Source organism: Vombatus ursinus, unplaced genomic scaffold, assembly GCF_900497805.2.
Source record: "Vombatus ursinus unplaced genomic scaffold, bare-nosed wombat genome assembly UNPS02014772.1, whole genome shotgun sequence".
Classification (NCBI taxonomy): Eukaryota; Metazoa; Chordata; class Mammalia; order Diprotodontia; family Vombatidae; genus Vombatus; species Vombatus ursinus.
In genome coordinates, this window is record NW_020954550.1 from 35,246,387 (window position 1) to 35,258,088 (window position 11,702).

At 39.6% G+C, this 11,702-nt stretch overlaps 1 protein-coding gene across 2 annotated transcripts in view; it reads left to right on the top strand.

The window, feature by feature from the left end:
- Nucleotides 1–2,051, top strand: part of C9 (complement C9) — a 65,302-nt gene extending 63,251 nt beyond the window's left edge. For both annotated transcript variants that reach the window (XM_027863393.1, XM_027863394.1), the window contains exon 11: nucleotides 1,773–2,051. The gene's annotated coding sequence lies outside the window, so the exon portion shown is untranslated. The remainder of the gene's footprint in view (nucleotides 1–1,772) is intronic.
- The last annotated feature ends 9,651 nt before the right edge of the window (nucleotides 2,052–11,702 follow it).

Consider the following 11,702-nt stretch of genomic DNA (forward strand, 5'->3'; position numbering starts at 1 on the left):
ATGCAGGCAGGCAGATTCTAGAAGCTGCAGACATATAACGGAATGTGGATCATAGATTTCTAGTTTACCACCCTAGAGACTCGAGGGAATTTTACCTTGAATGAGATCAGGATGTCTCTCTTGGATAAGCAGAGATCTCACCTCAATTATTCACTCTGTATATTTTCTGGCATATTCTAATGTGTATAACTTCTCCAATTTCTGTTTGCTATTCTCTTGGATAAATGGACTTATTCATTTCACTATTTATGATGGTCTTTTGTATAACCAGCATCTAGTGGGAAGGAGTTAAGCTGGTGAGTGTAACCTAAGGGCTAGTGACAAGGGAAGTGATTTTTTGTTTTGAATCTAAAATTTGTGCTGCTAGACCAGCAATATTGAAGGGGCAAATCAATATAATTCAAGCCCAGTAACCCTTTTATAGATTGAAGACCAAAGTCTCCAACCTTGCTAATCTTTTTTCTGCTTCCCCTCAAGGCAGGAATCACAGTCTCCTTTTGAGAGAAGTAGGCAAGATGCCAGATAGATCTATTAATGTTTCCTGGAGTCCCATTTAGAAAACCCAGGCAGACATTCGTATCATTCATGGTAACACACACATCTTATGCTTGCAATAACTAGCTGCGTGATCTTGATCTAATCCCTTTCATTTTCTAAGATTCGGTTTCCTCCTCTGTAAAAGGAAAGGGTTGGGCTAGACCAGAGGTTCTCAACCTTTTTTGAGTCACAAACCGTTTTGGCAGTCTGGTGAAGCCTATGGACCTCTTTTCAGAATAATGTTTTAAAGTAAATAAAATAAAATTACAAAGGAAACCAATTATGTTTGAATACAGTTACCAAAATGGAAATAATAAGCATCTTTCTGCCCATGTCACAGGCATGTTGTGATGATCAAAAAATAATCAATGAAAAATAATTTTGTAAATAGTTATCTAGACTATCAGTACAAATTATTTTAATTGTTTTTATTGTATTTTATCCTTGTTATATTTGTGTTGAGTAGTTACTTTTACTATACCCTCTGAATAAGAGCAATAGTCAAAGAGAAAGACATTACACTCCTGGAAAGCAACAACTTTTAAATGCAGTAGACAAAAGTGATTTTTAAAAATAACCCTGCCACTGCCTTCCTCAATGTGTTCACTTTGCCTTCTTCCACACTTGCAGCCAGGAGTGTGTTGGAACCAGCATAAACCAACTTGTGACAGACAATTGTTAAATTTTCAATACAAGCATTCCCATCTAGGAAACTGGCAAACCTGCAAATCAAGGATTGATTTGCTGTTTTATTGATTATTTAGACTTATTATTGTATAGATTATTTAGACTTAAGATAATGGAGAAAATATTTATAATGCAGATTGAACTTAAAAGTGTATCCAACAGAAAGTTAGTTATTAAACATTTACCAATATTGCCCAGAACTTCGTGCTAGACTCCTGAGCCCCAGAGCAAAAGCTGTCTGATACTTTTTTGTGTGCAGTTGTTCATGTTAGTATGACTCTTTAAAACTGGGAATATCCCAACAAAACTGAAACTAGCCTAGGAACTTTAGAATAAGTAGGTTGAGACCCAAGGTGCTGAGTGGACCCTAACATGACCCACATCAGTTTCATCAAAAATTTCTTATGGGAATTTACATTTACAGACCCATTAATTTAGCAAGGCTTTTCACATCTGGCACTGCATTCATTGACCGCATGCACATCTGGTACCATATTCACACCTAGCACTGCATTCACAAACCACTAATGATCCTTTGTTTCTTCTAGGAATTGCTGAAAAAGAAGACTAGTCTCCGCATATGAAAGAAAAAAAAAAGTTGTCACAACTGGCAGCCAGTATAATGATCCAGTCCCAGGCCTTGGGAGGCAACCTGAACCAGGAGGATGCATCTAGAAAAGCTTCTGTGCACATAACAATCCTTTCAGGCCCACCTTATTGAGATTTACATTGATTTCTCCCTTCTCTGAACACAGATCATTTTTTCGTTTTGTGTTTTTCCAAGGTACAATGTCAGAATTAAAGGAACTCAAACATGCTTAAATCCACAGACAAAGCCAGTTTTCTTTTTCCAGCAAAAAAAAAAATTTTAATGGGATAAAATTTTGAAGGAGACAATACTGTTGCTTAAAGTAACTGTCAAACTTCTTTGCCTAAGTAACATCTAACTCCCAGGCATTATGACCGTATTTGTACTAATCTGCATACACATGACTTATTACTTAATCATTTACAGGATCATTAGATATAGTGCTAGAAAGTATCATATGGTCATAGAATCACAGTATTTTAGAGAGGGTCCTCAGAGGCTATACTGGTCCAACTTGCTACCTGTGTGACTCAGGACAAGTTACTTTGCTTCTCCAGACCCAAGATTTCTCGTGTGTAAAAGTAAAAGACAAGGGGCAATAGTGAATCCAATGACCTCTGAGATCCCTATTTTTTTTTTGAGAGTGAGTCTCTTTATCTCACCCAGACTGGAAGTGTATCAGTCATTCAAGGGCCAATTCTACCTACCAATCAGCACGAAAGCTTTGACCTGCTCTGTTTCCAAACTGGGCCTTTTTGTTCTGTTTTAGGCAACTAGTGGTTACCCTGCCCTACCCATCCCTCACCACCTAACCCTGATTGAGGTCTCATCATATTGGTACCGTTAGCTGTATTGCAGCTCAGAGCTCCCTAAGTCAAGCCATCCATCAGCCTGCCCCTCCCTAATTAAGAGGGATTATAGGCATGCACCATCACAGCCAGCTCTGAGGTCCATTCTAATTCCAAATCTATGATTCTATGATTCTCTTCTAAAAAGAATCCCTTCTCCAATATACTCTTTAAGTCGTCTTTGCTTGAATTCTTCCAGTGAGAAAGAATCTATCTCCGCAGCAGCCCTTTCTACTTTTGAACTGGTCTAGTTGTTAAGAAGTTTTTCATTCTGCACTCAACTCCATGAATGCTTCATAGGGTGGTCCCAATCCAACAGACTATAGAACCTCAATTACTCCCATTACATTTAAATCAATTTAAATTCTCCTCTTTGCTATCTGATACATTTTACTCCTGGTTCTGTGTTCTAGGGGCAAACAACACAACTTATCCCACTTCTCTGACACAATTCGTCCAACACTTGAAGGCAGCTCTCATGTCCCTTTTTCTGCCTCCCAAGTCATCTCTTCTCAAGGTTAAATACCCCCAGTTCTTTCAATTCCTCCCCATGGGACATGGTCTCAAGCTCCCTCAACATCCTGGTTGCCCTCCTCTGAACTCTATCTTAACATCAATATCCTTCCTAAATGTGGCACGGAATATAATTCTCAAGAGGTGCTCTGACCAAAAAAGGACAAAAGGATTATCATCTTTGTAGAACTGGGTTTTAGGCCTCCCCTGATGCAGTCTAAGGTTATATTTGTTTTCCATCACGCACTGTGGAGTCATACTGAACTTGCAGGCCATCAAAACCCCCAGATCTTTTTCAGTCAGACAGCTATCTAGCCGTGTCCCACCATCTCCTCAATTCATTTATATCACAAGAGTGGAGATGGAGAAATGTGATGACTTGCCCAAAGCCACACAGTTAAGTGACAGAAGAGGATTCAAACCTAAATCCAGTGACTCCAAACCTACAGTTCTTTCCCCCGTTCATCATGGCATCTCTATTGTATTGTTACTTTTTCACATGTTGGGTTTTTGCCCCATCATGATTATAAGCTCCTTAAGGATGGGTACTACATCTTCTACTTCTATATTCTCCCACAGTGCTTAACAAAATTCTGAGCTTATACTACATATTTACATATCTGCTGAATGATTCATTGGCATATCATTTGTATTCACCCCAAACACTTTCTCCACCCCGATTCTCCAAGTCACAATGCTGGTTTGGGAGAAGGAGGGAAGGAAGGAAAGAGAACAACCCAATGAATCCATCAATAAACATTTCAGGGCAGCTAGTAGTTAGAGTGTTGGGCCTGGAGTCAGGAAGACCTGAGTTCAAATCCAGCCTCAGACACTTAATAGCTGTGTTACCCTGGGCAAGTTACAACTTCTGCCCCAACTTCCTCTTTGTAAAATGGGGAACGTACTTCATAGGGTTGTTGTGTGGATCAAATGAGATAATAATTGTAGAATACTTAATACAATTGCTGGCACATAGTATGTGCTATGTAATTGTTAGCTATTCTTGTTCTTATTATTTATTACATGTCCACTACGTGCCAGGCATTATGCACTGGGGATTCAAAGACAAAAAAATAAAAAGTCTACATTCTGGGTTGGTGATAAAAGACAGGAAGTGGACAGCACACACATATATAAGTAATTGCAGAAGATGTACACAGTAAGTACAAAGTCATTTGGGTGGAGGGGGTGGTACAAGAAGTTGAGGGTATCAGGAAAGGCTTCATGTAAGAGGTGGCCTCCAGTTGTGCTTTGAAGGATGCTAGGAATCCTTAGGGTATACTTCCTACGAGGAGGACAGCCTTATATGTCCTCAATGTCAAAATAGCAGACAGGCAATGTCATGTATGGGGAACACTCAGGCTGGGACAAGAGCAAGCAGAAGAGAATGCGTAATCAGGAAAGGGAGGATAGAGCCAGATCATGAAGGGCTGTATATGTCCAACAGAGGCATTTGTATTTTATCCTAGAGGCTAGAAGGAGCCCAGGACTGATGTGGTCAGACTAACTATTTGTAAAGCTCAAGACTTGGGCAGGTATATTGAGGAAGGGTTGGAGAGGGATCATCTAAAAGCTTCAATTAGAAAAGAAAGTCAGGGGGGCAGCTAGGTGGCACAGTGGATAGAGCACCGGCCCTGGATTTAGAAGGACCTGAGTTTAAATCCGGCCTCAGACACATAACACTTAACTAGCTGTGTGACCCTAGGCAAGTCACTTAACCCCCATTGCCCAACTAAAAAAACAAAAAACAAAAAAAAAACAAAAGAAAAGAAAAGAAAGTCAGAAAAAAGAATGTTGATCAAGAAGACTTGAAAGTAATTGTGTAGGCGGTTAGGTAGGGTGGTGGATAGAACACTGGGCCTGGAATCAGGAAGACCTGAATTCAAATCTGGCCTCAGACACTTACTAGCTGTGTGACTCTGGGCAAGTTACTTAAACCAGATTGCCTCCAAAAATGAAAGAAAGAAATTGTGTAATTGCTTTCTTTTGTTTTTGTTATGACTTTATATTGTTTTCTTTACACCATTATTCCTTCTCCTGCTACTACCACTATGAAGAAAGAAATAACAAGGTCCTGACTGTTTAGATGAAAAAATAATTGGCTCTTATTAAGTGGTAATCAATGAATTCTTCTTTCTTCTAGAGACAATTTAATAGGTATAATAACAATAATATTAATGGTTAATATTTGTATAGTGCTTTAAGGTTTGCAAAGCACTTTACATATACTACTTCATTTGATTATTCAGTTTGTGAATTATACAAGGTCTCAGTCTTTCTCAAAGTTACCCTGGAACTCTTGGGGTCCCAAGACATCAGTAAGTCCAAAAGATTAATTCTACAAGTTGGAATAACCACTTCTGGGGAGGGGGGGCCTCTAATCATTCCTTTCAGATCTTTCCTTTCCCCATTAGCTCTATTCCAAGGCCCTCCTTTGGTCAGGAGTAGGTGTAACAGGGGTACTGACTATTATCAAACTGTGAGGAACTGTGGGAAATGCCCTGGGAAAGCCCCAGATTTAATTTTCTACATAGTTTAAATCCCCTCGGTTTTGGTCATTCTTTTAATTTTGATTTTCTTTCTACTTTATTAACTACTGACAGCTCTTTGGGGAACTAATTCTTTCCTGGTGTGGGGACTACAGGACTAAAAATTAGAATTGGAAGGGCTCTCAGAGGTCTTGTACTCCTCTCATTTTACCGATGAGAAAAATGAAGGTCAGAAAAACAGTCCCTATCCTCCTTGAGCCTATGTTCTGGGGGATGAAGTGAGATCAGACAGATAGTAAAAGAATTCGAGGCAGCTAGGTAGCCTACTTGAATTTGAATCCTGCCTCAGACACTAATTAGCTGTATGACCTATTGTCAAGTTATTCAACTTTTCTTAGCTCTAGTTTCTTCAACTACATAATGAGGATAATAATAACACCAGGATCAAATAAAATAATATAGGCAAAGTACTTTTCAATCCTTAAAGTGATATACATATATGTTACTAGGTATTATTACACATCCATTATTAGATATTATTATTTGAGTGCAGATCCTCTGACTCCAAAGGAAGCATTCTTTCCACTGTACCAAGTTGCCTCAGATGACAAGTTCTTAAAGTCTAAGTTAGCTGAATGTAAGTTCTGAAAAGTTATGAAGATTCTGAGGACTGGCTTAGCTAAAAACCTAATGATTCACTAAGTGAAGAACATTTTGGACATAACAACTCATTTTATAAAGTAAAACTGTCTACTAGAAGGTGGACAGAGTACTTATACTGATGGTCTTTGAAGCACTCAAGCATTGTGCGGGCTTTGGGAAGCCAATCAGAACTTGGGGACAGGGCATTTTCTTCCTTTTTTTATAGATTCCCAAAAACATAGGTACAAATTCTAAATCACTAAGCAAGAATACAACTCTATAGATTTTAGAATTTTATCTTTTCCTGGCCTTCCTTCTCATTCTAAATTAAACCAACAACATACATTCCAGGGGAAATGGGAATAATACCCTGGGAAAGCCCCAGATTTTATTTCCTACCTAGTTTAAATCCCCTCAGTTTTGGTTATTCTTTTGATTTTGAGTAAGGAAAAATGGTAATGGTCTATGAGTAAGGAAAGAGTAAGGAAAAATGGTAACAGGCTATGAGACTGTGAATTCCTTGAAAGTAGGGGCTAATTTTTTTTTCTTTCTTTTCAACCCCAGGACTTAGAATGTTGGGCAGCTAGATGGTGCAGTAGATAGAGCACTGGGCCTGGAATCATGAAGACCTGAATTCAAATCCAGCTTCAGACACTTACTAGCTATGTGACCCTAAGGCAAGTCACTGAGTCCCTATTTGCCTTAGTTCCTCATCTGTAAAATGGGGAGAAGCTGGGGAAGGAAATAGCAAACCACTCCACTATCTTTACCGAGAAAACCCCATGGACAAAGTTCATGGGGTCATGTAGAGTCAGACATGACTGAACAACACAGCACATTGCCTGGCACATCTTAGGTGCTTGATAAATGCTTGTTGACTTGCACATAGGGATAAACAGGTCACTGTTCTAGTCCGGGTCTGACTCAGGTCAGTCCTGTGGTTGTTTAGGTTTGCTATTGGAACAAAATGAGGCTTGTGGGTTATTCAGCAGTTAACAAAAAGAGATTTCCTTAGACATAGCCAGAAAAGGACATTCAACAAAGATAGGGGCAGCTAGATGGCACAGTGGATAGAGCATTGGCCCTGGATTCAGGAGGACCCGAGTTCAAATGTGGCCTTAGACATATACCACTTACTAGCTGTGTGACCCTGGGCAAGTCACTTAACCCCATTGCCTAGCCAAAAAACAAAAAAACAAAAACAAAAAAAAAAACAAGGATAAGTATTGAGGTTGTCTACAGTTGAATCAGCTGAGCCAAGCTCCCTTGCCTGAGTTACCCATATTATTCTGTCAGATGAGCTTGAGAGAGCCTAGAGTTCCTTTCTGGTTTTGTACTTAAGTGATGATGAAACAATCCCATTCTGTCCTGCATCCTCTGACAACCATCCCCTTTGTAATTCCTGCTCTTTCATTTATTTTCAATCTCTCCCTGTCTACAGGCTCATTTTCTACTGCCTGCAAACATACTTATGTTTCCCACCCCCATCCCCATTCCCATCCCCATCCTCACTTGCTCCTTCCCTCCCTGCTAGCTATTATCTGATATCTCTTCTGCCCTTTGTAGCTAAACTCTTTAAAAAAAAAAAAGCCATCTACAAAAGGTGCTTTCACTTTCTCTCCTCTCAGTCTCTTTTTGACCCCTTACTATCTGGCTTCTAACCTTACATTCCACCAAACTGCTCCCTCCAGAGTTGCTAATGATCTCGATTGCCAGTTTGAATGGGCTTTTCTCAGTCCTCATTCTCCTTGACCTCTCTGCAGCCTTTGACACTGTTGATCACTCTCTGCTCCTTGATACTCTCTTCTCTCCAGGTTTTTGGGATACCACTCTCTCCTGGCTGTCCTCCCACCTATCTGAATGTTGCTGAATGTTCATTCTGAGCATGCCCTCTAATCATAGGTGTTCCTCAGGGTAGTGTCCTAGACCCTCTTCTCTTCTCCCTCTATAATTCTTCACTTAGTAATCTCATCAGCTCCCGTGGATTTAACTACTATATCTTTGCTGATGATTCTCACATTACTTATCCTGCCCCACACTCTCTGCTGACCTCCAATCTCACATCTCAAAATGTCTTTCAGATATCTCAAACTATATATCCAGTAGACACTTAAACAGAACACATCCCAAACTGAACTCATTATCTTTCCCCATTAAACCTTCCCTACCTCCTACTTTCCCCATCACAGTAGAGGGCCATACCATCCACCTGGTTGCTTAGGCTTGCAACCTAGTAGTTATCTTCAATTCTTCATTATATCTCACTCCCATCCCTCTAAACAGATTGTTTAGGCAACAATCTGTTGCCTAAACCTATGGATTTCTCCTTTGTGACATCTCTCCAATACATCCCCTTCTCTCTTCTAACACTGCCACCACTCTAGTGTCCTAAACACCTCACCTGAACCTAATAGCCTCCTGGTGGGTCTACCAGTCAGCTAGGTGGTGCCTGGAATAAGGAAGACCTGAGTTCTTATGTGAACTCAAACATTGACTAGCTGGGTGACCCTGGGCAAGTCACTTAACTCTGCTTGCCTCAGTTTTCTCATCTGTAAAATGAGCTAGAGAAGGAAATGGCAAACCACTCCAGTGCCTCTGCCAAGAAAACCTCAAATAGGGTGATGAAGAATTGGACATGACTGAAATGACTGAAAGGTGAGTCTGTCTACCTCCAGTCTCTCCCTACTCCAATCCAAACTCCATTCCTAAAGCAAAGGTTCAACTAGGTCACCCCCCCCAATAAACTCCAGTGATTCCTATTGGCTCCAGGACCAAATACAAAATGCTGTGTTTGGCATTCAAAGGCCTTCATAACCTAGCCCCCTCCTACCCTTCTAGTCTTCTTACTCCTTAATCCCCACCAAGTACTCTTGGACCCAGTGACCTGGATGTCTTTGATGCTTCTTGAACAAAACCCTTCACCTCTTGGTTGTAGGCATTTTCTCTAGCTGTTCCACAGGCCAGGAATGCTCTCTTCTGCTCAGCTCCACCTACTGACTTGCCTAGCTTCATTTAAGTCTAAACTAAAATCCCAACTTTTACTGGCAGCCTTCCCCAAACTCCCTTGATTCAATTACCTTTCCTCTGGTCATTATTTCCTAATTATCCTATACATGGTTTGCACTGTATATATTTGTTTGCATGTTGTTTACCCCATTAGATTGTAAGCTCCTAGAGGACAGGGAATGTATTTTGCCTCTTTTTGTATCCCCAGCCTTTAGCACAGTGCCTGGCACATAGGTGATTAATAAATATTTGTTGACTGATTTCAACAGCCTGAGTCTTTAATCCCCTGAGTCTTGTAAATGATCTCAATCCTTTTCAAAGAAAACCTATTCTAGCTAGCCTGGCGGCAGGAGTTAGGATATTGCTCCTATCACAGGGATATATAGTGCATCTACAGAGGATAGAGTACTAGACCTGGAGTCAGGAAGACCTGAGTTCTTATTTGGCCTCAGACACTTACTAGCTGTGTGACCCTAGGGAAGATACTTAATCCTGTTTGCCTCAGTTTCCTCATCTGTAAGATGAGCTGAAGAAGGAAATAGTACAGCATTCCAGTATCTTTTCCAAGAAAACTCCAAATAGGATCACAAAGAGTTGTACAGGACTGAAAAATGACTGAACAATAACATAGTAATGCATTTAGAGCTGGAATGGACCCCAGAGGTCACCTAATCAAATCCCCATCATTTTAGGAATGAGGAAAGTGAGGACTACATAAATAGACTTGGCCAAAGTTACATAGGTAGTAAGCTTCAGAGACAACATTTGAACCAGGTCTTCTGACTGTGAGCTCCAGTTTTTTCCCATTTTCCTTTTTTGAGGATTCTTAAATTGAATTAAGTGGAATAATCATAAGACAGAATATGTCGGCTTTTCATGTAAGATAGAAACAAAACATATCACAGAAATAGGAACTGAGGTTGACTGTGTGGTATCAAGATGTTTAAAAGTCTAACTATTGTAAACTAGCACTGAAACCCAAGTAGAAGAGAGAAAGTATAAGGATCTAAACTAAAGGTCTTCCCTCCCCACCCCACCCCACCCTACCCCTATTACTTATCCTATTCTCTACTTTGAATAATCTTATTTATAGAGTATAAAGCTGCAGGAGTGGGAAAATTCACATAAAATGTTTGCATTTGAGAAAGGTGGGAGGAAATCCTGAATTTAGAACTATCTGTTTTTTGAATGATTCTTCTCATCTTTCTTCTTTAACTTGTAAAAAAAAAAAAAAAAGCCAAATTACTCTTTGTAAGGGTCAATTTCTCTCTCCTAGTCTTACAAGCCTGTCCTTGTCTACCCTTTGTTTTTTTTTAAAGAAAGTAAATGATCTTTCGTAACTTGATCGATAAAAAGCAAAAGCTGACTCAAGAAGGGTGTGTGTTTGGTAAAATGTAAATTAAAGCTCTATGCTGAGGAAAGAGGAAGCCTACCAAAGATAAGTCTTAAAGGATCAGGTTTAGATATGTGGCTGAAGATAGCTAGCAGGACCAGAAGGGAGAAGAAGCAGAAAGAACCAAACCCAGAGCACTTCCTGAGATCCCACAGAACTTCGTGATTGACAGGCAGCCCAAGGAAAGGGTAAGAAAATGACTAAAACAGACTAGAGAATGGAACTAATAAGTCTCATTTCTGTAACACGGTAAAGGTTATAAAGTTTTCTCCTCACTACAACCCTGTTAGATGGTATTCCCATTTTACAGAAGAGGAACCAGAAGCTTAGAGAGGGGAAATGACTTGCCATATACCTGGAAAACCTATGTCCAAATCTAATACTTTTTCCCATTAAAAAATATCCTTTATTATCCTTATGGGGTGAAAGACAAGAAATTTTTGGAGATTATCTTGTCCAGCGCCCTCAGTTTACAAATGAGGAAAATGAGGCCCCAATAAAGTGTCTTGCCCTAGGTCACACAGGTATTCATCGGAAACAAGTCTTTTGACTCCAAAAACAGCACTGTATGTTTTGATGGATTTGGTATTAGATACCTCGAGTTCTGGGTTATATATACATACAACATATGTATGTACATATCCATGTATGTATCTATGACCCAGAACTCAAGAATATACATATATATGTGTATATAATTTGTTTATTTATAGAGTTGGCCTTCTGTAGTATTTTTGGAGTTTACAGAACAATTAAGTGGTCCTAAATATAAATTAGACCGTCCCTTTATTTAAATACAGTTTATTTGGTAATTTGAAATACACAGTACTAAGAGCCTCATTCTACAATCAAAAGGTTAATGTTTCACTGAGGTCTGGTTATTATTAAGTCACCTCTTCTAGGACCACAATGATTTGGATCATAGATATAGAACTAAGGGAAACTCAACTCTTGCTTTACAAAGGAGGAAACTGAGGCCCAGGGATGTTAAGTGATTT